The 25,436-nt window shown below is 38.3% G+C and overlaps 1 protein-coding gene across 1 annotated transcript in view; it reads left to right on the forward strand.

The window, feature by feature from the left end:
• Positions 1-3,629: 3,629 nt before the first annotated feature.
• The window catches only part of STEAP4 (STEAP4 metalloreductase), a 28,893-nt gene continuing 7,086 nt past the window's right edge, over positions 3,630-25,436 (forward strand). The window contains exon 1 of the mRNA XM_056485476.1: positions 3,630-3,754. The gene's annotated coding sequence lies outside the window, so the exon portion shown is untranslated. The remainder of the gene's footprint in view (positions 3,755-25,436) is intronic.

Below are 25,436 nucleotides of genomic sequence, written 5' to 3' on the forward strand. Positions count from 1 at the left end.
AGGTGGCTATTAGAAACACATTTCTTCAACTATGAAATAGCTATAAAATACTGATGTATATTATATTTAGCTTTTTGTTTGATCAAGTTCAAGTGTTTGTCACATCTGGAGAAAACTGGCACAAGTGGCTCTTGGTTTAGATATTTCCATTGCTGTGAGGTTGTCTGCTTTTGTCCCTGGAAAAAGAACAAGCTCTTACAGCAGTGTGCTACACCACTTAGACCACAACAGGCTTCTACATTGCCTTCTTTCAACTGTCTTATCAGTCTATTCACATGATTCTCAAAGTACTTCAACCTGTTTTGCCAAGTGATCCAGCATTGATGACTCTCTTTAAAAGTGTTTTCCAGGAAGTGTTTGATAGTAGAGTTTTCTACAACAAGAAATTACATGTTAGAAGCACAAAACCTCTGTAAGTGAAGAAAATTCTGCTACAGGGTGATACATTTTTTCTATTTTTACAGAAAATATCACTTCTGACAATGCTTGGTTTTCCTGTTATAAATCTAGCACAGTCTTACTCACACCTCTACAGGTTTTTCACTGGGTCTGCAGGACCATGTACCAATTTCATGGGCATGGCCTCCTTTGTATTTATATTTGCATTTATGTTGTGCTTTCTTTTGGTTTCACTATTGTTGTTACACTGCCACCTCACACACCTACAGTTCCACTGCTGGCCTGTATTTCCATATTTGCTTTCTACCTGTTTACAATGGAACATTGTGAACATTTCTGGGGAGAGTGAGACCCACTCAATCTGAAATGCTTTCTCCCAGTGTGCAGTGTAATCTGTACATGTAGTCCCACTCCAGTTCAGTATGTTTCTATGACCAATGCAAGATTTTTAGGTAGATTATGAAGATTTATTATGTGAGCACTAGCTATTTGTAGCTAAATCATAAAATCACAAAACAGGCTTCAGACATCATAGTTGTAATAAAATGACCAACGTGCTCTTCTGTGCACCAATTGCAATTACTCAGATACACACTTCCCAGTTTATAATGGGTCATTGCAGAATTAATTATTTTATAATACATGACAAGATAGGGTTTTTATCCTCAGTCACTGTCACTTAAAAGGAATGTCTCTTCCATGTCCTACATCTGAGCACACTTCAAATGAATATTTTTTGTGATGATCAATGTTAACAATTTTCCGTGATGAACACACATTCAACAACCACCTCCCTGTTGAACTTTTGCTCCTGTAACTGGATAATTTCTGCTTAGGTTATTTAACTTCAATCCTTGTATTTCCCAATTACTGCTAAAACAGGCAGAAAAAAAAAATCTTTAGGATAAAAGATCTTTCCACATTATTTCTTAGTGGCGTTTGCGAAACAAGTTCACATAAAACAATTCTATATGAACATGACATATGTGGGTATATCATGTTGATATAGAATGTATATGCATCAGTTAAGTATACACCTGGTCATAGGACTAAAAAGTAACAATAAATCAGATTTTTCCAAAAGCTATCATAAATTTAATTTCAAACAATTATAGATTTGTCAGTACAGCACAGAATTACACTCTACCAGACACAATCAGTAATTTTTTTGTGGCTATCAGAATGTTACAAGTTAAGTGACCACATGACATGTAAAATATTGGAGTATCTAGCCCTCTGTGTTTTTCTAAAGAAACATTTTATTTTAAACATTTTAAACCATTTCATTCCTTTTTCTCTGGTAATTTTCTAGCCTTGGATTTTATTATAAAAAGTTTATTTTATATGAGAAACAGAATGTAGAAATCTACATGGGAACTGCATTTTGAAACAAAAAATATATTGAATATATGCAGTTCTGACAATTTAAGATGAAAATTAAGAAACCGTTTAAATTTAACCTCTCTTCTTAATGTAAGAAGATTACATTAACCATCAACGTAGAAGAAATTGAACATTTAATTATTTTCTTCTGTCTTAGAGGGTTTTTGAGAATTATTCCCTGTGTCAAACAGAAATAAATCCTGTAAACTGGCTATAATAAACTAACAGGAGTCTCTGCAATATTGAGTTATGTTTCTTACTGGCCAGTGCTTTATGATTCATGTCATTTATTAACCAGAGTTGTACTGAGAGGTGCTATTGCATGCTGCAGAAAAGGCCACAATATGTATCTGGAGAGAAGAAATCCACATGAGGATTCCCTGCAGTGCTCTTAGCTCACAGCTCAGCAGCAAAGAGCAGGGTTTTCACTTCCATCAGGAAAGTCTGGGAGTCTGATCCCCTATGCAACACACACCCAGAAACCCAGGAGCTGCACAAATGTATGCCTATATTATACCTCTGCCACTGCCTTGCCTGCCCCAGCTCTCACCCAAACTCTGAAAAGGAAGCTGCATTTATGACAGCACAGAAGGAACGTGACTTTTTGGGAATAGTTTAAAAAGCACCAACAGACCTGACTCTGCCTCCTTTTGTGTTTGATTCAAGTAACACTGCAGGGCAGGAGCCAGAGAAAAGTCAGTTTTGACAGAGAATTGTTTCTCTCCACCAGAAAGTGTTCCTTCTTCCCCATTTGGAACTTGACCTTCTCCCTTCCAGGGCAGGCACTGAATCAGCCTGGGGCCAAACTGCGACACAAAGCTCCAGCCTGGAAGGAATGCCATCCCATAAAGCAGGTGCTTAGAAATTCCCACTTTTGCCCTCGTTTCCATGGCATCTGTATTTACTTTTCTGGTGTGTCAGTCAGACCATGCTCCTGAGCAGAGATAAGCTGCAGATATCAGTAGGACTTAGGCAAGAAAATGAAGCTACTTTGAAGCAAGTTCTTTTTATTTTCATTCCACATAGCAGATTTTACACTGGATGGGGCTTGATTGCCTGCAATTTGCTGTGTGATTGAAGAACCACAGCTCTCAGCTCTCAGACAACACAAACTAACCCAGAACATAGGAATCCATCTCCTCCAGGGTTTCTTCCCTTTGGGTCTCACCCCATAAGGCTGATGAGCCCCATGGCCAAGATTTCTTTGCCTGATTCCACAGGGCAGAGCAGCACAGCCTGAAAAGCAGAGCATTTCAATCATGAGTAGGAGCCCAAAAACTTTGTGTTACATCTCCAAAGCCTGGGACCTAGGGCATATCAGGATGATTTTATATTATCTTGGATTGCCTTTTCCTTCGTTTTTCCTAGGTGAGCTGTATCAAAAATTATTTACCTTCCAGGTGAATATTACCTAATTTAAGTTTTAGTTTAGCTTTGTAGTTTTGTGCATTTTAATACATGTTTTTACGAGACTTTTGCTATTTCTGTATGTCATAGATAGCAGAGGAGAGTAGCTGCTTTGCATGGACACAGCTGTGATCTGAAATAAAACTGGTGTAGAGGATTATGAGTAACGGATTATAGGAGGGGCTCTCAAAGTGTGGAGATGGGATGAAACCAGACACTCCTGAACTATAACCAAATTACTAAAGACTAATTACTGGTCATTTACCCTTTGGGAGGCTGGTAAAACCAGCTTTAGAGATAACAAGGGGAACAAAGAACAAATATTTAACACAGGTAATTAAAACATACTAGATATAGTATATTTAGATATAAAGAGGAATTGCCGACCAATGAGGAAAGAATAACATGCAGTACGTGCTAAGAACCATATAAAAGTAGCCTCACACTGATCCTAGAGTAAGATGGAAATAATCCTCAGCAGCACCACACTTCTCCCAGTGAAGAATCCAGGACATTAACAACTCACCAGAACCCTCTCCCTTGCTTCTTGAGGACCAACAGAAGGGTGAGCATAATTCTGGAGAAAGGGGTGGACATGAGGAAATTGGTGGGTGCTAGCATCATTGCATCACTACCAGGAGTGAGCTAAAATAATTGGAAAATTTTAACTGTTGGTTTTCACAAAATGGGACTAATAAGACTGCTTTGATTAGACTGCTAATGCCTTAATACTTGTATTGATATGTAAGATTTCATTTTCCAGCCCATATAAAATTCATAGTGTGGGGATTTTTCTTGTGTATTTAGTACCTATACTGCTTAGTTGTCATTGTGGGTGCAACACAAAAATAAATTAAGAAAGTTATTATTCCCCAGAGTATAATGTCTACATGATGCCAAAAAATACCAAGTACATGAAACAGAAGTCGAAGTACAAGTTAGTACTAAACCAAGCATATTATCTACAGGAGACAGATTTCAGAGAGACAGTTCAATTGTGCCTATTGCTTGGAAGAATAAATAAAGCCTCCTTGGTTTAGAGAAGATGAACACTTTTTATTCTGACAGCTCTGCTTTCCCATTAGTAGCTTCCCATGGCATCAGATTGTTGAGAGAAATGTGGTTTTACAAGTATTAATTTCTAGAGGGGGTGGCTCTGTCCCTTAGGCCATAATTTTTGTCACAATAGAAGCAGCTTTTCACATTGCTAAAATAAGTCTTTCAGATGACTTTGCCAGCAGAAATATGACAAATGCTTCTGAAAATTCTTATTAATCAAATTTCATGGAGGTACTTATTGTAACTTCCTGACATTCTTTGAAAAAATGCAAAACATAGACTACTTTTCTGAGGTATATGCAAGTATTTAAATAACTTCTAACAGAAATAAAAGGATGTAGATGAGAATGGTCAAGATTAAAATAGCTTGGTGCAATACATGCCAGTGTTTCCAGTCCCATTATTAGCATCAAATACAGTCTACCTGAACCTTCTGGCTGTTGATGTTTTGATGTTTCTAAATAACAAAGTGGACTGGGGGAATGCAGGACAGAAAAATTCCTCCTGTTCATGCACAGTCTCTCATACACAGGGCTGCTGTCAGCATATCTTTCTGTCCATATTCAGCTGTCTGTGAAATGCTCCTTGTGAAACCTGAAAGTCTGCATCCTCACTTGTTCTAGGAGACCTCTCATTCCACTTCACTGAGTCAGGTGTAAACACCACCTTCACATAAAGTAACCTTAATGGGGCTGGGATAGAGTCTGACAAAGAAACCAGGGAGAGCACTGCTGGTGATAAGCATGCTTTAAAGGGAGTTGAAAGGACAGGGAATGTAGAAGAGAAGAGGGGCAGAGAGAGAATGGTCAGTGCTGTGATGTCAGTGAGAGGACACTGAAGAGACTCTGAGGATAGAACATTTATTGTGCCATGATCAAAAGCAAGACCTTTTGGAAGAATTATGTCATTTAATAACAGCTCACTATCATTTCTGAAGAACTCAAACTCATCCTTTCCAGTGAAACTCATCTTACTCAGTGAAACCAGCACCTAGTGTTCAAATAACTTCCTCTTCTGCTTGCTGGCCAAGCATAGCAATGACCACTAGTGTCATAAGCCCTCAAAAACCCTGAATAAAACTGCTGAGGAGTCTGAGGCACCTGATAGCACTACAGACACTCAAGTCCTGTATGTCATTGTCAGGCTGGCACCAGAAATCCTTTATTCACTTAAGTAGCCTATTCATCTTCATGTCCCCTCCTTATTGCTTTCTTTCATAATGCAGTACAATTTCTTTTTCTCTGATTAATTATAATATCATAAATGTATCACTGGAAAATAAGTTCTACCCTTCTAAAGGAAGCACAGCTATAAAAATATCATAATTATTTCTCCTTGACTGAGTGTTAACTTTTATTTCTCTCTGTGTCAGCCAGTTACTGCTTACAGGATAATGAAGTCCCCATTTTCAAAAGGAAACCAAAGAAAAAGGAGAGAAACAAAAATAGGTTCTGTCTGTCTAACTAGCCTAGTAGAAAAATGATGCTTTTCAAGCTCTTCCTGTGCTGGATAACACAAAGGAATATATATTAAGAAGTCTATGTCTGAAAATTTATTTTTACAAAGTGTCAGGAAGGATGAAAGCAGGACACAAATACCATGCACATGCAGTCAGACTTGGTTAAATGGGGGTCTTAGGGCTGCAGAGCTCAGAGGAAGGCATTTAAATGAGTATGGTAGTGTGTACTGGAGCAAGTGGAGAGCATGGACATGAAGAGGCTGTATGGCTAAACTGTATGGAGTCATTTGTTCAGCTCCTGTGACTCAGTCATATATTTGAGCATTTTGGCAGTAGGAGTGATTTTGTCAGCTATGGAATTCAGTAAAAGTCTGGCTATGCCAGTGGTATATCTTGCTGCTGGAGTGAGCTGCTTAAAATGGATTTGGGGCTTTTGTAGTTTTCTTGAGTCCATAAAATTGACCAGTTGATCTTTCTGAATTTCTATGCTGGTATTATTTTTATATTTGTTCTCGCAGCTCTTTTTTTAATTAGCTGGGCAGTAGCTGTAAAGACATTACATAAATAGGATACAATGATCTGCTATAGTTATGGACAGAAGTTCTACAGCCTATTTTCTCTCTCACAAACAGTTCTAAATTTCAGAATATTGTTGCATCCCAAATGTGGGGAAAGGATACAGTGTTGGGGGGGCAGGGTAAGCAAAAATTTTTAAATAGTTTCAGTTGGAGGATCTACAAAATTTTTCAGGTATATAAATATCCAAAAGAGATATTCATCTTTACAGAATACATCAAACACACCTTATTAACCTCCTCTAAGGGAGTTTGGCTTCATTTCGGCTAGAAGTATGAACCAGGAAGAGTCATCATCCCTGGCTTATGGATATTTGTAAATTCTTTTCAGAAAAATCACTAGATGTAGTGGAATGACTTACTGGATACACATGGCTAGTAGACCATAAAGATCTATTCAGAACAGCCTAGGCAGATTTCAGCTCACAGGTATAACAGTCTGTAAATAAATATTTCTTCAATTCACCTTTTCTTCCTAGTTTCATTTTGAAATAGTATTGGACATTAACACAGCCTAAAATACAACACCCATTCCCATGAGCTCAAACTATGGTGTTTGCAGTTGTTGAGGACACTCTACAGAACTAAAGCACTCCCAGTATGAGGCCATGACTTCTGTGCAGTGTTCATGCCTCCCTCACTGCCTAAGGAAGAAAATATGCACATTTCCTGGTCCAGAATGGATCAGTCAGAAGATCATAGTCTAGGCTTTGCTTTGGGCCATTGACTGAAATATTTCAGTGAGCTTTACTGTAGGCTTTTCTTTAACTGTACCCAAACGTTCTTCCCAGAATAATTGTAACAAGTATTTTGCCTTCCATCTCACACAAAATCACAGTATGGCTCAACTGTGAAATGCTAAGAAGTTAAAATCCTGCATAGTTCTCTAAATCAGACAGTAACTATCTTGGGGGATATTTTGGCCTCCTGGTAGGCACTGTCATCAGCAAATTTCATGTTTCATGTTCCCAGAGACTAAGTGAACAATAATGTCACATTCTTTGCTGTAATTTAAAGAAAGACTGTTTAGAAATGAAGCAACAAGCTTGAATGCGACAGGAATTCAGAGCAGCCTTCAAAAATGCACGCACAACAGCTATCACTGGTCACAGCATAACTTTATCTGCTGAAACAGCAAGGAATGCTGATACTGAATGGTTATTACCATCTCAGAAATGGAAGTGTCACTGTGAATAGGTGATAAACACCAGCTGAACAAAATTACCTTTGTTTAGCATAAAAAACCTGTGATATTTTAGCTGCATGTGTCTTCAGTGCCTTTAATCCCCACTTAAAATCAAATGGCAGGTAGCCAAAAAACCAGAAAATAACACTAAGAATGTAAAAGTTTACACAGTTACATTTTGCCATCTCCTACTGACAGTATTAGAGGTCCCTCCAGGATCTTCACTGATTTGTGTTGATAATTAATGAGACACAATAAAAACCTGAGATATTTCACACATATTTGAGTGCAGTTCCTTTGAAAATATTAACTTTAGAGGGAGGATTCCAAGCTAGGATTTGGCTTCAGCCAAGATAAGAACAACAAATGGCAAAACACTTCAGCCATTACTGACTTCCAGACTCCCATGTGTCAGTCTCACCTCTGACAAGAAAAATTACACCCCTGCTCATGTCCTTCACTTCTCAGACACTTTCTTAGAAGGTGATCAAAACAAAGCATGGACAGGTTGGATGAGGTTAATGATTTATATACAAAGAAAGAATTTAGAAATTACTGTCTCCTCGAAAAACTCACCTATTCCCTAACTTTGAGTATCTGGTCACACAACAGCTCATCTCTGTATGTATGTTTTTAGCTCGTGTTTTCACTCACTGAGTACCTTAGGAAAGTCTGTTTATCTTGGTCTGCAACTTCAAGTGACCTGTGTTGCTCACCTGCTGGCATGCCCAGTGCTTCCCTCCTAGGCTTCATGGATAAAGTGCTGTGTAAGAAAGAAATCTTAAGCTGTCAAAAGTTCTGGAGCTTATGTTCAGAAATGGTCTGGATATTCCCACCCTGTCAAAATTGACAGCAAACACTTACAGTCAACAGCTTCAGTTTGAGCACAAGGAAGCAAGTGAAACATCACATGAGACAGTGTCAAAGAAAGTTCAAGAAAGAAAGTTTGTTGATTTTATTTGAAAGGGAAATGTGATCTAATTTGTCTCCTAACCACCTGGGTTTTTTTAAAGTTTCACTGAAATTACTCTGATTTGTTTCCAATCACAGACAACTGTATGAGATGTACATGGGTTTGAAAGTGACACCTGCATCTGTGAATTCTGTGAAGGGTGATTTTTTTTCCTGTTTTTGGGAAAGCTGGTGTCAAGTCAGCTACCCCTAAACACTGAGGAATCAGTACTTCACTCTCAAGTAATTATGCCTTGTGCAGAAATGCCGTAATAGGGATAAAGAATACAGGACAAAGCTTATGTTTAAACCATGCTACTGCATACCCTGCTTTCAGGGAGAAATCCACTTACTCTGGCATGTTTGAGATTTGGGTTAACTAGAGTGCTTGGTGATGTTTTGCCATCACTAATGCATAAATCCTCAAAGACATGCTGGCTTCATCCTGAATACCTGTGTAATCTTGGACCTCAGAATAAACCCCCAGCAAAATGATGTTCCTCTCTCTGTGAACACTGCACTTAGCAAAGGCAGACTTTACAAAGCTATAGCCAGAATTTTTTTCCAGATGCTAAAACTTTAATGTACATTCCCAAGACTATACCTTCCCTGCCAAGGAAAACATAAAACCAAGTATATTTCAAACAGAGATATAAAAGAGGGATACAAATGTTTATCAGAAGTCTTGAGGCTGCATTTTTCAGTAAATTTCCACCAGCCTTGAGGTGCCCTCTGGGCATGCTGGCTCCCCCAGGGCACCAGGACTGCTGCCCCTGAGAGTCCCTGCTCCCAGGTGAGTTTGCTGTCTGATGGAGATTTCACAGCACAAAGTGACAGGCTTTGTGCCTCTTTTTCCCTTCTGGGTTTTTTCAGAAGGTTGTCATCTCTTCTTCCACAGTAACTGTGAGCCTGGGGAAACAACCTCCTACAAACAACATGCAGCTTTGTAACACCACTGCTCTTTTTTTCTTTTTCCTAAAAAAAGGAGTACAGACAAGTGATGATAGGAAACAACAAATGGAAAAAAAAAAAAAAAAAAAAAAAAAAGAAGAAAAAAAAAAAAAGAAAAAAAAAAAAGGAAAAAACAAAAATGGAAGGGTGAAGTGTGAGAGATGAGCACTCAAACAAGTCTAAGGACCCCAGAGATGAGCACAGAGCAGAGCACATTCCTCCCATGTCCATGGCCTTTTCCTTTTGCATTTGAATCTCAAAATTTTTGGCACATATGCTTTGGAACATCTTCCCCAATAGCACTTTCAAGTTCACCACTCTCATGTTTAGGCTAAATTAAATCTTGCATTCAATGATATGAGCTATTTTCAGAAGCATCTTAGCCTCAGTAACTATTGTTGCAATAAGAGTGATGAGTAAATATCTCTCTGGACTTGGTTCCATTGTCAAATGCTCTAGAAATCCAGCTTGAAATTTCAAGGATATATTGAAGCTGCAAGTCACACTCCATAACTGAAAAATAATGAAAAATTGGCATTGGCCAGGCTTTGTTTGGTAATTCCTTATGATTTATAATCAGTTTCAAACAGCACTGGCCTTCAGTAAATAAAAATGTATGGGTTTGTTTATTTCCATGACTAAGATTAAATATTCTTTTTTTCCCCTATGAGTATACCTAAGTTTTTTTAACTCATAAGCTACTGCAATCTCTTTTTTTTTTTTTTTTTTTTTTTTTTCATTTTCCACACTGTCTAAAAAAACCAAATCAACATCTGCCCTGAAATTCTCCATAGGTAATTTACCTTAAGGTCTGAAATGTCTAATTAATTCCTCCAGTTTCTCATTTTCTTCAATAATTACTGTGAGATGATCATGACAGTGCTCTCAAGAAGCTACATTAGATACATATTTCTCTTTATAATTCAGCACTCAAATACTTTTGGAGAGCACCTGAATTGCTGAATATTTTCTGATCATTTGCTTGGGTTTCTGCCAGCTTTTTTCAAGTGTGTTATTATTTGTGTTACATGGTATTTACAATATTGTTTGCCCACCTTCAGCCCAGGAGCACAGTTTCTTTCCATGGCTGCTCTCAGAAGGTACTTTTTCATCAAATTTAAATGTCATCTGTATAAATCTTACTAACCTGAAAAGTTTGCAAAATTTGTCACGATTTTCCTCAGGTGCTAAATGCAGCCTAAATACACATCTGAGAAAACAGTGCAGCTTACAAATGTATCAAAAAGTTTAAAAACTCTTTTATTTTTGCTAATATGAACACCCACCCAAGACCCCTTTAATAGACCTCTTTTGTTTCCTCAGGCCTATCAATGGACAAACAAGGAGTTTCATTCATCTTTCCTATAAGGAGAAGAACTATTTTGTCTGTTCTTCTAGTCATTCCAGAGCAATGAGTGTATCCAGCTCCTCTTTAAAGCATTGCTTTACAATGGGAAGGGATCACATAGGTGTGAGAAATGTTGGACAACTCAATGTTTTCCCGGGGTTTTTTTAGTATTCATAAGGTATTTATCCACTGGAAAATAGCTTCAAATTATTTTCAGATTTCTTTGCTCATGTTATGACAGAGGAACTCAATGCTTAGATCAATTTGATGCACTGCATTGCATAGCACCTGCCCTGTTTCCCATATATTATGAATTTCTACATTTATTTCTCATATATCTTCTGTGGGCTTAGCCTTGTGCTTGTAAACTCTGCAAGTCAACTATCTTCCTCTCCATTCCCTTTAATTTAAGTACAAAACACAATTCTTGGCAGCATCTTCATATAAGGAATATTAAACTGGTTATCCCCAGACTCTCCATTGCCTCAATGGACATTCTGAGCCAGGTTGCACATTCTGCACATGCCAGGTGCACCTTGTTGAATCTTCCAAGCTCTTTCAAAGTGATATCACTTTTTTCAGTTCTTGGATTTCTTCCAGTGGTTCAGACATCACATTGGCTTGTGCTTTTTATCACACTGTACAGGTGACAGAGGCTATTCCTGTTCTAAATCTCAAACTTGACCTGATCTCTTCTCTAGAACTCAAGCTGTCAGATGTACTTTCTTCAGCCCTAGTGCAGTCACAGATTGTTTTGAATGAAACTTCTTATTGTCCTTTCTTTCTGTTTTTAGAAATTACCTCTGTGTTTTATATATTCTATGACTCTTTCTTCTCAGTGAGTTTTTCTAATTAGTTTCCAGTAAATCCCCCAAAGATAAGACCATGTAGAAATATTTTTCTTTTACTATTTTCCTCTTTAATGTCAGACATTGCTTGAAAGTCTAGAGTGCTATACTATTTAAATCCCCCTTGAAGTAATTTTTCAAACTTAGAAAATTTCAAGGGGCTCTCTTAGCCCCTTGCTCTTATCTTATCTTATGATCTAGTTCAATGATGCTCAAGTTTTCTGTTTTGAATTATGTCCCATTTCAAACAGATAACACAATATCACAATATTTGCATCTACACAGTGGCTTATCCCTTAGAGACTCACTTCTCAACATTTGTCCATCACAGACTCTGGCACCTCAGGATAGCTGCAAGAATATCCAGAGAATTTCAGAGATCAGCTACTTTCAATTTTCCCCATGCCAAATTTCTTTCATCCCAATGTGGCAATCTTACTACAGGTAGGATTGCACTTACCTGTACTTACTTACAGGTGGAATGGCACAGGAGAGCCAAGACACAAAAATGCAGTTTTCCTTCCAGGCAAATATTTGCTGTCGTTCTCCTACAACATTTCTGTCTTATTTAATTCTGGTTAGTCTTCCAAGAGTGGGAAAAGGCAGCCAAACCTTAGTCCTAGCCAACAGCCAAGGGGCAAGTCAGTGCCAGCATGACAAAAGGAACCACAGCTTCACCTCAGCTGTGAATACAGGGCTGGGACTTTCCCTGAGACTTTGACGGGAAGTTCTTTCATCCCATGCAGACTGAAAGGACTTGCAACATCCCTTTACATATTCCAGCCCTGTACACTCATCCTGGCTCCCACTAGATAAATACCAGCTGGGTTTCAGTGTCTGCTGCAGGCAGCAGGACCTCTCTGCAGCTCCTGGGGCTTCCCTTGGTGCACGTTCAGCATCTCACCAGCTGGGAGAGCACTGCCTTTCTCAGAGGGACTGCATCAGGCTGACTGCACAGGTGAGCTTGACACACAGGACACAGCTTTCACCCATTTCTGCAGGTGAGAATGGGGGACAAAATGGCTAAAATTTCAACCTGAGAAGTTTAAGTGGGCTTGAAGTTAAATTTTTATGCCTCTTGATGAAATTTTAGCCCAGCCTTTCTCTCTGCTGGACAAAGCCAGGCCATGTCTCCTGGGTTTATATTGACATTATATAACCTATTTGTAACTAAGGGCTGATGTAAGGAAGCACTGAGAAATAAGAAAGTAATTTTATCTGTAAGGTCAGGCCAAGCCAGAACTTCAGATTTGTCAATTAATATTCAGAGAGCTCACATATCAGATAACAGGCTTATTTAATCTTCCAGAGGTGTTTCTATATCTGAAGTGAAGAAAGCTTCTGCAAATAAGGGTTGGTCAGTGGGGTTTAAATAATGAAACTAGAAAGTGCATTTTCTTTCCTATGCCAGAGCCAAAATATTGGTTTGAATTTTAGCAGCAAGGGCAGGGTGTTGTTTTACTCTGAATTATAAGTTGTCACTAATAAAAGTTGGAAATAATGATTCTTCTTACTTCTGGATTCATATGTGAATTTCAAGTTTTATCTTCCCATTCAAGCAGCATACCAATTTTAATCCTGTTTAATATTTTATAAGCAAGGGGCTTCAATACTGCAGAAAGAAATGGACTTTTTTAAATATTGTCTTATGCCAGCTCCACATTATTAATTCAGAGAACATTTGCAGCTGTCAGAACTGCTCTTCAGCTTTGATATAGAAAAATTTCCTATCCCCTCTAAATCTGTAGCACAAACTGTCACTCAGACTATGGGCCAATTTTTTCAAGTTTGTTAAGACTTCATAAAATGATGCAATTAGTGGAAGATGAAGATTCTTTTTCAGATGTGGCCTTTCTGAAGCTCCTAGAATTGTTAATAGCAATGATTTTGACTAGCATGATGTAGCACTGTAACTACATACCAAAATATTGCAATAGTCCTTGAGAAATGAAGCATTGCTGTGTTTTCTTCTTCCATATCGGAATTTTCTCATAAAAATATATTCAGCACTTTTCCTATTTGTACATTTTTAGGCAGATGGTATGTTTTTTAATTACTTCTCCTAGTTACAGGCAGAAATGATAATTAGATGAAGGGTCTACTTTGTTTTGAGAAATTATTTACAAAGTGTGTAGCCTATGCTCGTAGTTGGTTTCAGAGCAGGAGCTCTCTTGGGAATGAATCTGCTGCCCTCCCCATGTATCATTCCATGTCTCACATTGCTGGGGACATGCAATCCTGGCTGCTCATGGGTGAAACATAACAGTCTCACAGCTAATTGCAATTAAGCTCACAGGACCAGACCAGAGCTAACCCAAATTAAAACCCCATCAGTGTGGGCATTCAGTGCTCTCTATAAACCCAGCCTCTCAGAAATGCAGACAGCAACTGAGACTTTCAGGTGGAGTAATTAAAAGCTACATATTTTAAGGTCTCTTTCACTGCTCCCCAGTCTATTTTTATTTAGACCTCTTTATTTGGTAACTTCAAGATTTGAGCCAACATTTCTTCCTTCCTCATCTTGGTTGCTGAACTAGCAGAGTGGAACTGCATTTTCAACATCTTCTTTTCTGTGGGACATTTTAGAGGCACTGCCATTTTGACTTTATGTTCATTCAGATTTTAATGTATATTGACTTTGGGGTTCAAGAGCCAAGTTTTGGGAAGAAAAGGCAGCAACAGGTATTTAAACAAAATTTACATGCTTATTGCAGTTCAAATGTGGGGAGCTTTTTCCCCTGCATTCTCTATAACAAAATACTGGGGTTTTTTTTTCCTCTTTTGACACCACTGTTTAGAAATAGATACTGTCTTCTTTTTTAAAATGTCTCCAACATGTACTCCCCTTAGTGAGAGCACTGTCAATAAAACACTCATTTAATTCACTTACTAAGTGTTTGTGGGCAGGTCTGTGAGAAATATGTGCACTCCCAAATGTCCTCATGAGCCCCTCTGGGCTGCCAGCAGCTCTCTCCTCCCAGCTGTGGAGGTCTGGGCAGGTGCTGGGGCAGGAGCCCAGGTAAGCACTGGTTATACTGGTGCTTCTTGGAAACAGGCAACAGCTGCCAGCAAAGCACTCGTTCATTAGAGGACGGAAAAGCTTCCTCCCAACTTCACAGTGTTGCAAAGGTGACTTTCAGCTATTTTTTCACTTTACTATGCTGTTGAGGCTCTGTCTGTCCAGTGGGGTTAGCAGAGCAGTGCCCAAACTTTGGTGCTGGCACAGGCTCAGGCTGCCTGGCTTGGGACTGCTCTTCCAAGGCTTGGCTGAGCTGCCTTGTGTGCTGCACTGGGACAGTGACACAGACCAGCAAGGCTAGGTCTAACCTTCCACTGGCACATGCAGTTCCCATGACTGTCTTTAGAAAACTTGAGATTAAGATTAAATCAGGAGTGAGGACAGGTTCTTAGTTTTGGATGATTTCCAACATGCTTTTCTCAAGTGAAGCAGCCTCACCAGGACAAATAAGAATGTGCAGAAAAAAAACACTTCTATAAACAGCACAATACCCTTAAAAATGAGAATATTAACAAATTTGATTTTAGTTCTGAAACCTGAACTGCTCCAGAGCTTCATATAACTTGGCACTTCAAAGGTGCTTAATTATAATAATCTGCTACAAACTGCTTGATCAGTGGTGAAAAGGCTCAGCCATACAATTCAGACAAGTTACAGCACCTGAGGACTGGGATCAAAGTGTTTTACTGCTTTTACTTTTCACCTTTAGTGATGCCAACTATGTGAGCAAGTTTCTGGAGACCTCTAGATAAACCAGCCTTAAGAGCTAAGAAATAAGTGGAGAAGTTGACTGCCAAAGAGCAAAACACTTTCTGGCATCATTAAAGCAGAGGATAGTTTGACAAATTTTTTCTCTGGGGTGGGCTCATGCTCTGATGACTGTGAGAGCAGGAAATATGTAAAAAAACATGAGTACTCACAACAAGTGGATAATTATGCAATAATCATAATAGCATAAAATGGTAATTCAATAAAGACAATGGGTTTATTCAGAAAATTCAGTTCCTTATTTTGTATTGCATTTCCTTGCTGGAGATGCAGGAGAGGGTCACCCTGCAGGAGGGAATTATTTTGTCCAATTAGGCAATTACAAAAGCAGCATGATACTTTGTTTTGTACCTCCTGGCACCTTCTTCTTTGCTCTTCAGATAAGTTCAGTAAAAATCTTTCCATTTGTCTCTGTTGTACCCACTTTTTCCTTCACTCCTTTTTTGCTTATTGCATGGTCTTGAAATGCAGAACCAAGAGTGACTTCTGCCTCAACCACACATATTGCACAGGGGTAGGAGCAGTGCCCTTGACTGAGACCCAGGAGCAGAAGACAAAGCAGGGTGGGTGAGTTCTCTCTGAAGGCCACAGCCCTTGTCAAAGAGGCAGCAGGGGTTTGTAAGATGTTTTGTAAGGTTTCCTGTCCCCCATGCAGTGGCACAGGATAACTCTGGTGCCTGTAAGCAAGTTGCTGGCAGTGCTGTGCTCCAGGAGCAGTGCCTCAAGGCAGAGAGGTGTCATTTGTACCAACATCTGGGCTGGGAGAGGAGCTAATGACTCACTGCTGTGCACACCCATCCCTGCTTGCCAGGCAGGAATCAATAGCAGCAGCTTGGGTATCTGCAAAACCTGGGCTGAACTCAAAGGAGGCCTTGGTACAAAAAAAAAAAAATAAAATAACCCTCCACAAAATCCTAGATCTTTCCTTTTCTCAGCATAGGATGCTGTCCAGAACAGCTCACTCCATTTTTTACTAGTCCCATCGTTGAGTGTTTTTTTTTCCTATTTTAAAAGCATGTTTCTAAATTCAGGCTTCTCAGCAATTAATTTTCAAAGCCTGTAACTTAGGATTATTACTTAAAGAGTTTTGAAGAGGTTTTTTTTCAGTAAGAAAAGGAACTTCTTCTATCTTGAGAATAATTTAAAAGATTTCCTGATAAGAATTTTTCATTGTTAAAAAATGCAACAGCATATAAAAATCTATCTCACTATCTTTTTTTTTTCTTTTTGTTTTTGGGGTTCTTGGTTTGGTTTTTTTTCTTTTGAGGAATATTATTTCTTCTGTGTTCATTTTTCCCTAGAGGCAGGCATTTCTCTGCAGGTGCCACTCAAATTCACTCAAGTGAGAGAGGAAAATGTTAAAGTCCACATGAAATAAAGACAGGAAACCAAAAGGAGCAAGTAAATAAAATTAGTACAATTCCCATGAAACAAGAAAGGGAACTAATGAAGTTATCCACTTTCTTGGATTGTCCAATCAATCACATATCTTTAAAAATAGATTATTGAACTTTCTGTAAAATCTGCTCAGCCACATTCCAGAAAAGTAGCAAATCCGTATTTATTTGTTTTGGCAAGAAAACTTCATATTCATGCTCTGCTTCCTTAAATTTTTCATCATATTCTCACTTCTCAGATTTCTAAGAGCACAGGACAGTCCAGAACATTGTCACTGTACCATTGCAGCCACCTTGCCCTTTCTTTTGTGAAAAGTGCAACAAAAAACTGGGCTGCACTTCCCCACTTGTGCAACCCAGTCCAAAAGCAAAAGAACTCCAAATCAAGAATTTATTAGTGTAAATGGGAAGAGAGTCAGGCTTTTCATGCTCTCCTACAGCTCATAATAAATATATGGCATGAGCTCTTACATTTTTTAGTGTTTGGAAGGTCTGGTTTTGGTAGGTTGCTGATGTAATTTCAGCTAATTGCAGTCTCACTGCAAAGCACTGATGGCTGTCAGCAAAAGCCTCCCAAACAACATCCCCTGCCTCATTCTCCATCACTGTCAAGAGACCACAATGATGTTGGGTCAAAACTGCTTCACTCTTCTCTTTGGTGGTACAGACATGCTTTGGGTGTGTGTACTTCACAAATTTTTAGGGGGTCCATTACTTGAGCTTGTTTTCTGTAGGAAGTGAGAAATCCTCTCACTTGTGCAGAGGTATGTGAGTGTCTCACATTTATGTGTGTTCCTCAATCAGTTTTTCAAACAAATATACCAGGAAGGCAGAGTGCTCACTTCTCATGTTGCATGAAAGAGGGCAGCTGAAGACCTCACAGAAGAAAAGTGAAAGAAAAACTAAAGACTATAATGTGACTATATAAATTTGAAATACCTAAAATCCACTAGAAGAAATATTATAGGAGTCATCTCCTGTGATTAGAAAGTTTCAATCAGCTCCTGTAATCAGCCAAGAAACACAAAGCCCTGGGAAGCCAGGCTTCATTATTTCTAGTGCTATTTCTCTGTGAGATACAGCTACTTGTTACTGTGTCTAAATGGCAGATAAAAGATGCTCAAGAGAATAGTTCACAGCGAGGGAAGGACAGCAGGAATGCAAGAGGTGCCTCTCCATGCCTGGTGGACCTGCAAGCATGGCTTTTACAGCACCACAGCATCTCCTGGGCCAGCTGAGATAAACCCAGCGCCCCTGCACTGCAGGCAGGGCTCTCTCTCCCTCACACTTGCTCACTTTCACGTGTTTTAAGAAATATTTTCATTTTTCTTGCAGTTGGATAGGCTGGATTAAAGCTTTATACCTACAAACCTCAAAATAGAACAACAGCCCTGAAGAGAGTGAGGAAATTACTCAAGTTATAGCTGTGTATTATGTGTTTATGGGAGCAGCTGGAGGTGGTGAGATTTCCAGCCATCTCAGTATTTTGCTATGATTTAGACAACATTAAGCACATCTATTTAGGACTATATTTCATCTGCTTGAAGAGCCTCCAGGCAGTTTTAGTGTACTCCTGATAAAAAATGAAGATGTGGGAAATGCAATGTCCTCCATAGGAGGATTTATTGTCTCAAAAAAATTTTTTTATCAGCACTGTCAAAACTTGGAGCCCAGGATTTTCTGCTGAGAAGAACAGCAGATATTCATTTCCTTGGAAGAAAATTCATGCATAATTTGTTATAATAGGCTTGTTGGAGCTATTCTGCTGTTTATTTTATGTGTTTAAGTACTGGATTAATCATGGGACAGTAGTTTAGCCATATGCCTTTTAGTTTAAGGTGTATCAAGAAAATGCAATTTGTAATTTAGGGCAAATTTGGTTCCACAGCTGTCAGCTTATAAGAAACAGTGTTTGTTATAGAGTGTGCTCTTTCTCTCTCTGTGGGAATAGTAAAATGAAATTTTAAGTAAATGGGATTGCCTCAGAGTAGTCTACCTGTATTTCTGAGGAGAATTTCTAAATCTCATTTCACCTGTTTTCCACATTTCAATAGGATTACTGTATATTAAGCATGTGTGAAATACTTCATAAAGTATTCCAAAGGTGCAGTACTACTTATGCAAGAAATAAAGTAATAATTTCTCTCTTTTTGTACTATATTTAATGGGCTACTATGTGTAATTTTACTGTACGAGGGAATTTTTATCTATACACATTTTGATCACAGATCACAAGACAAAGCAGGAGTCTTACAAAAAAACCCTGCAGCTGGGGATGACTTCTGCTTGCCAGTATATGCAATAAACATTTAAGATAATAATGAGAATTAACTCTTTTTGAGATAGAAAGTGCTTAACTCTGGAGAATTTGACAGTATGGGAAACTAAGAATTATCAGAGAAAAAAGTATATATCCAAATAAACAAATGTACCCATTTACTTATTTGGTTCAAGCTCACCATGCCCACCCACAGGTATGTAGAATTTAAATGAGACAATGAGAAGGCCTGATACTAAAAAAATAAATAAATAAAGTAAATACTTCAAAACTAATCTTGGCCATGTCCACTGCCTTTGGCACCTTCATTCTTTACTGCCACCAGCATAAGTGCATGCCACTGGGATAGTGTCAAAGCACCATTGTTGCCAAGGTGCTCAACCACGATGGAGAAGGATGTATGTTTATCAGGTAGGGAGGGAGTAGGTGTGCACAGAGACATCAGGAGAGCAAACCTGACTGAACCTGCTTAGTCTGTTCAAAGAGGTGTGAGGAAGGTCTGCAGGACATGGGGCAAGGGTTTATTTTCACCATTTCACCATTAAATGCCAGCTCAAGATAAGCTCACAGCAGCCCAGCAAAATTGAAATGAACAATCACATCAAGTCCAAAAGTGTTCAGGGCTTATTCTCTGTAGTGGTGGTGGGAATCTCTTTTCAAAATTTTTTGGAAGAGAATGCTCTGAACCTCTGTTATTGAAATGAGTTGTCATGTGCTCAGCCTTGCCTGAGTGGTTCAAACTATCTAATCAAGTTCCCGAATCCATGTAAGGAACTGCATGCTTCCAGGTGTTTCCTGACTAGAGAGAAACAGAACTTTGACTGAAAAAAGCCTCTAGCAGAGGCTTGAGGACTTATCTAAAAGGATGCTGCATGAGAAAGCTCAGCTGATCTTTGCTGTAATGAAAACAAGAGACACAAAAGACAAAACAAAAAACAAAACAAAACAAAACAAAAAATAACCAAACCAGAAACAGAAGCAGCTAAATCCTCCATATTAAAAGAGCAGAGCAGTGTAGTTATGGTGTAATATAAGAAGTCATGTCAGCTTACAAGGAGGGCATGGTCTGGACCCAAACCACTTGTCCCAGATGCTCAGGATCACTACTGTACAAGCAGAGATAAACACCATAGGTTAGTGAACCCAAGCAAAGAATTAACTTCTGCATGTAGCAAGGTACTATTAGAGTTCATCTGTGCAATGGACTCAATTTAATAAGCTCCCAACTGTCAATCCAAGTGTCTCTCCCTCATTATAGAATAATAACCCTATTGAAATATGGAAAACCAAGGTTTTTCTGGACAGATGAACTTAGAAAACAGATTTCATACCCATATTCTACCACAAAGAATCACTGGAATATGCAGTAAATACTGTTGTAATGACTTATGTATAACTATATATGAATTCAATGATCAAGATATATTATGTCAGGACTCTTGTTTGCCCCCAGAATGCTGTACTAGAGCGATGGAAACTGCTCCAGAAAGGCCATTCCCACCCCTAAAGCTCACTATGGCTTGCATAGAGTAACAGAATCCTTGCTGCTACTTAGATGGAAATAGCAGTAAAAATAATTAGTTTATATAAAAAGAAGGCCTTTGACACATTATTTTTACAGTTAAAATCCCATAATTGTTGTGTGCATAATCCTTTGTCCACCTTTGGGATTAAGTTTCTTACAATGAGCTTTAAAAGAAAAGGAGAAAAAAAAAAAAAAAAAAAAAAAGAAAGAAAAAGGAGAAACATAAATGGACCAGTGTGGCAAATCTTGACACTAGTTCCTACAGCAGACAACACCACAACCTACCATAACCTACTTATAGACCTTCTTTACCTGGCAACAGGTCAGATTTCTTTGGCCTTTTCTCTTCCCATAGTCCTTATATCCTGATTTGTCTTCTAAACTTTTACCCTGAATCAAGACATAAAAGAATATAATCCCAGTAGAAGATTGTGGAAAAGGAGGGGAAAATACAGAGGTTCTATCACAGCTTGGAGCTACCACAGGTGACCGAGAAACATCAAATGCTCAAGAATTGATTTGTTCTCCTAGCAGAATAACAAGCACAGTGTACTAGATTCTGAAGGTGGGAAGGTGATGTTACATGAGAAGTACAATTTGAGAAGAAAATGAGGTCAGGAGATTGGCATCTGCTTAAAGAACACTGTTAAAAGCAGAGACATAAAGATTGCAAGGACTGCCATAAGAGAGCCATGTGGCTGGAGCTGTCAGTTCTTTGAAACTTCAAATAACACACATAAACCAAAATCTATGGACAAGCACAGAATTGTGCCAATATGTTGATATGATTTGAAAAGCCACAGCACAAAAAGAAATATAATTAGTAAGGTACATACAAAATAACAAAAAGTTTCTTGTAAAAACATACACTGTTAAAGAAAAATCAAGGAGAGAATTGATCCACCACTCAACTGAGGGAAACTATTGACTAATGACTCCAAGAAAGCCAACTCTATAATGGCAATTTTGCTTTTGTTCACTGGAAGGCTCAACCATGACAGAAGGGTTTACATCAGTAGTGAAGAGCTGGAAGTACTTACTAAATGACAGAACAATGAGATTAGTCCATGCTTATGTGAGTTAAATGACCTGAGATCAGCAAGGCTGATGGAATTCTTTCAGATAACTGAAGCATTTCCACGGTTGTAAATAATTATATTTAAGAATTGTGTGGAAGAAGTGAAGTTTTGAAAGACTGGAAAGCAATAACAGCTATCTTTAAATGTAAGAAAAAGGAGGTGCAGAATTGTGGCCCTTTTAAATAATCCATTTAAATACAATTCTCAAACAAATAGAGGAAGGAAATAGAAAATAAGAAAGAAACAGATGATAGGCACATGGATTAATCAAGAATAAATCATTCCAAACCAACCTCACTATTTCTTATAAAAGGATAACAGGCCTTGTGAATCACAGAAGTTATACAAATTGACATGAGTAAATGTTTTATAATGGTAAATGTTAGAAAAAAAATTTCAAAAGCAAACTACAAAAATGCAGTTTCGATTAAACTAATATGAGGTAGCATTCGGTGGAACTGGCAAAAGAAACATTTTCAGCCTTTCAGTTAACCATTGTCAAAACAGACATTAACTGCACATATACAGGGGATTCTCCTGGCAAAACTCCTATTCCTTTCACTAAATAGCATAGATGCCAGAATAGACACTCGACTCAATAAAGCTGACAATCAGACACAGTTGAAAAGGGCTGCAAGCAAGTTAGAGGACAGCCTGGAAATCAGAATGATCTTGACAAATTGAAGCTACAGTTTGAAAAAAAAAAAGGTACTATTCAATAGGGACAAGTGCATGATACAGCTCTGAGTCAGAGAACCCTACAGAAATCAAGGATGGAGCAAGTGGAGCGGGAGAAGTCCAGTTAAAGGACTTGGTGCAAGAAGAAGCATTTGCATTGGTATTCAGTTCTCCTCAGATGTAGAAGCAGATCATCACTTTTTAAGCTTTGCTTTGCACTACAGAGTTATTTTGGCACATACAAAACTAGATTCCTTATCACAAAAGGTATCAAGATGTGTTTTAGGTGGATCCAAATGCAGTCAGCTGCTAGTGGGCATGCACGCTGCAGTTCTAGACTAAAGTTAGTCCAAGGTGGAAATCTTGGATGATGTGCAAAGCAGGAGCTTAGCACCAGGTGCTGCACTCCACATCTTGGTCCCTGCTGCCACACACTCCTTGTTAAAGCACCCATCACCTTAATGCATCAGAAGCTGACTATTGAATTGGCTGTATGAATGAGAGAAATGTGGCAGCAGGATTGCATGTGGCTGTGAGGCAGATAAAGAAATCCTTTTCTATCTGGCAAGATCTCTGTGAGAGTACTGCAGTCAGCACCACACTTCTAATTAACATTTGGAGCAGTTTAGCCTAGAAAGATCACCACTCTCAGGAACACAAGTTGCAGGAAAGATGTGGGACTGTTTTCTCTCTAGAATAAAAGGGTAAAATCATAACAGCTTCCACATCCAACAAAGGCTGCTGCAAAGAGAAGGGGGATAAATTGACAGCTTTGACAGCTGTTCTATTGTGGGGGAGGCAATACAGATTGCTCATACAAAAATTTCCCTAATAAAATGGCTGAGAGGGCAGTAAGCAAGGAGCTTCAGCATCCACAACAAAGGAAGGTCTCACAAATAGGTTAGACAAGCATCTGTCAGACTTGGTTTAAACACAATTCATTCTGCCTTAGAAAGAACCTCCTGAGACCACAACCTGAGCAATTTGTTTTGTTCCTTTTTTAAATGTAAATAGTAAAATTACTATATTCTGCACTTTTCATCATGTCTTTCTAACTCTTCAATCATTCCACTGATCTTCCATCAGCATATCATATTACATCTTTCTGACATTTCCATTATCCATCCCATTGCCACCTTTCCTTTTTTGGCACTGTACTTCATCTGTGGTATTGCTTCTATTAGGATATCCCTTCTTTTTCCCATGTGCAAAGCAAAGTGCCTGTCTAAATTCAATTTCCTATATAATCAAGTATTTGCATATAACTGCTTAACTAAACACTGTACCTTCCCCTTCCTGATTGTTCACTTCCCCTTAGTGTTTATGCAATGGGAAAAAATGACTGTTGCAGGTGAGTTCTTTTTTTTTTTTTTCATTTAGCATCTCCTTTTATCTTTACTGACCAAGAAAACCCAGAGATTATCACCATTTTCCTTAAAATAGGATAACTCCGTGTAGAAGAATACAACAATGCAGAGGAGAAAGGATCATTGCAAAAGCTTACACAGATTATCTTTCAAATAACAAAGAGCATTACTAGTGCTCTAATGTTAGGGGATGGATATAAGGAATAAATATTATGTATGTATACAAATCTCTATGGCTTTTTCTCAGATAATATACAGCTACATATGTAAAAGAACAGATAATGAATACTGCATGTCTCTGCTGGTATTTCTTCTTTTCTCTGATGCTTTGGGAGAACCCAGAATAATCCATGGGCATGGAGCAGAGCTCCACTGCCACTGGCTGCTGAGTGACAGCCCAGTGTCAGCCTTTGGGCTGAGCTCCAAAAAAACCTTGTGTCCCTTGTGGTATATTCCTGCTTCCCATCTTTCACACTGCTACACCACAATAAAACACCTTGTTCTATAGAAAATTACTATCTTCTTAGATTCTAGCTACTGCTGTCATGAATCTGGGGGCCCAATTTCCTTCTTTTGACTTTACAACCACACAGTTGACATGAGATGCTGCATTTTCTTCAAACACAAACAGCAGTGCCAGGATGTGTCTATGCACTCCCTATATGCTCATATCCTACTGCCTGAATTAACCTCCAGACATTCACTGCAAAGCCTACAACTTCTTTTGGTTCACTTACAGACAGCTGACACAAAGGCATGTTGAAAGAAAGAAAAAGAAGGATTGTATGGAGAAAATTAACTTAATTCCTGTATTTTTTAGAAGAAGGCATGGTCCAGAAGACCTGGAATTTAAGAGTAAATTTCCCTTGTCTTACATGTGATTTTCATTACAAAAGATGCACTATCATTTTTACAATATAATTCATTTGTTTAAAAGTTCATTGGTGAATAGTTTATTTCCAATACATAATGTGGGCTTTCATAACAGCTATGGTCATCCATATTATATCTTAAAGAGAAAAGGTCAATTCTGCTCAATTTATTCAAGCAAATTGTCTTGCTTATTAAAAATGGTATTAAGCAATATTAGACCACAAGTACTAAAGAAAACTTTAACTCTCTTCAGCTTTCTATGCCTTGCACATTTCCTTTACATCTTAGATAGCACTTCAAGAAGCCATATTTTGGGGGAAAAAAAATAAAAATCTCCCTCAGTTTTTCTTCTCTGGCAAAACAAGTTTGGTGTTCACTAGTAAATGAGGTGTTCAGTATAAGTGAACAATGGAGGTATGTTATATACTTATTTCTTGCTGGTGGATCCATTTCTATGTTAAATATGTTTATAAGCCCAAACAAAACATAACTCAGCTGATCTACCAAATATAATACCTGATATCATCCATCTGAGTTTTGGTTTTTTCCAGCCTTAGTTTGGAGAGGAGAATGAATTGTGCAGTTCACTCAGCAATGACTTGAGAATTTCGTGAGGACAAATACAGATGTTTTCAGCTGGATGACTGCATGTCACAAATAAGTTTTACTTTTTATTTTCGATAGGAAAGTATACTTTGTTAAAAAATAAAACTAAGGATAGAGATTTGAGTCTTATTAGTTGGAGCACTTATTAATATTACATAATCAACCCTTCTGTTCTTTATGAAATAGAGACTATCCCCAGAAAGGAATTTCATAGCTTTAGTCATATTAGAACCTCCTGGGACATTAATGAAGCTCTCAGTGAATGATTTTCAAATTTGTC

The sequence above is a fragment of the Oenanthe melanoleuca genome, chromosome 2 (genome assembly GCF_029582105.1).
Source record: "Oenanthe melanoleuca isolate GR-GAL-2019-014 chromosome 2, OMel1.0, whole genome shotgun sequence".
Lineage (NCBI taxonomy): Eukaryota > Metazoa > Chordata > Aves > Passeriformes > Muscicapidae > Oenanthe > Oenanthe melanoleuca.